The sequence below is a fragment of the Octopus bimaculoides genome, chromosome 4 (genome assembly GCF_001194135.2).
Source record: "Octopus bimaculoides isolate UCB-OBI-ISO-001 chromosome 4, ASM119413v2, whole genome shotgun sequence".
Lineage (NCBI taxonomy): Eukaryota > Metazoa > Mollusca > Cephalopoda > Octopoda > Octopodidae > Octopus > Octopus bimaculoides.
In genome coordinates this window covers 121,044,484-121,046,385 of record NC_068984.1, presented here as the reverse complement: position 1 = coordinate 121,046,385, position 1,902 = coordinate 121,044,484, and positions in this window count along the sequence as shown.

Genomic DNA, 1,902 nt, shown 5'->3' with positions numbered 1-1,902 from the left:
GTGTGTGTGTGTGTGTGTGTGTGTGAGTGTGTGTGTGTGTGTGTGTGCTTGTGTGTATGCTTGTGTGTCTATGCTTGTATATATGTGTTCATGTTTGTGTGTGTGTGTGTGTGTGTGTGTGTGTGTGTGTGTGTTTGCTCGTTTGTGCTCGTAACTAGAACTCTGAAGTTAAATGTGCTTAACATTTGTCAAAGCGTATTTAGAGAAATTATGCAAATACGTTTCCGAAACAATATTTTCTTCTCCAAGTTGCTTTGTATTGAACAAGGATTATCTACAGTAGCAGAAGCAATCGTAGTTGCATCATAGAAGCGACTGCATCAGTAGCAACAGAAGCAGCAACAGAAGCAGCAACAGCAGCAAAAGCTGCTACTACATCAGCTTCTGTAACAGCAGAAGCAGCAGTAATAGACTGGCTGCAGCAGTAGTCTCAACTGTGACTGCAATAACAACAGTTGCAGTTTTAAACAGCGGGAAGCAGGAGATGCAGTAACGATATTAAAAGAAACAAAAATGACTGAAAACTAAATGTGCAGACGATGCAGCAAACATTGGAAGCTATTTAGATGATGTTGACTGACGAAATGCCTAACAAAAACAGTGCCATAGTAGATAACGGACAGTATGAGAGAAGCGATATCTTGTGGCTTTTAGAATTCACGGACAGCAACACATCGAATCATTCTATGTTATTTTATTTTTTTATGTAGGCGTGGCTGTGTGGGCAAGAAGCTTGCTTGGCAACCATGTGGTCTCGGGGTTCAGTCCCATTGCACGTTTTTTTTTGGAAAGTGTCTTCTGCTATAGCTTCAGTTTAGTCGAACAAATCGACCCCAGCTTATATGTATTTCCTAAGCCTGGTAATTATTCTATTGACCTTTCTGCCGAACCGCTAGGTAAGGGGGACGTAATCAAACCAACACCGTTTGTCAAGCGGTAGTGAGGGACAAACACACACAAAAAGACACACGCACAGATATATGCACACACAGACATACATATACGAATATATGTATACACACACACACAAATATTTATATCTACATGTATGCATGTATACAGTAATACCTCACTTTACGTGGAGCCGCTTTACGAGAACCCGGCTTTACGAGTTGTCACAATTTTTATTTTCTGCTTACGAGTTTTCGCTTTACGAGCGTTCTCCGGGAGCGAATTAACTCGTACATCGAGGCATTACTGTATATATGTACAGGGGTTGGACAAAATAATGGAAACACATTAAAATTTCAAACAAATTAATTTTAATATGGGGTAGAACTGCCTCTGGCAGTAATTACATCTTAAATTCTATGAAGTATGGACTCGTACAAAGATTGAATTGTTTCCAAAGGAATTTTTGTCCATCCTTCAGCTAAAGCAGTCTCCAGTACTTGTAGTGATGATGGTGGAGGATATCGACTCCTTACATGTTTTTCTAAAAAGCACCATAAATGTTCAATAATATTGAGATCTGGGGACTGTGGTGGCCAGATAAGATGTTCAACTTCACTAGAATGTTCCTCGTACCATTCAATAACAACTTTAGCTGTGTGAATTGGTGCATTATCATCCTGAAAGATTTGTTTCCCTCTGGAAGCAGTTCCGCAACCATAGGATGAATTTGATCAGATAAAATGCTATTAATTCTGCCATGAAGGGAAACCATTGGGCCGGCGGATTTCGGAAATATAGCCCCCCTCCCGATCCTCCTCCATGTTTAACAATTGGAAGAAGGCAGTCTGGGTCAAATGCTTCTTTTGGCTGTCTCCACACGTATACTCGGCCGGTGGTCGGAAATAGGGTAAAGGATGACTTTTCCGAGAAAATAACATTCCACTGCTCTAGGGACCACTTCTGTAGGTCTAAACGCTTTGAAAAAACTTTGTTTTTGAAAGTAGTGGT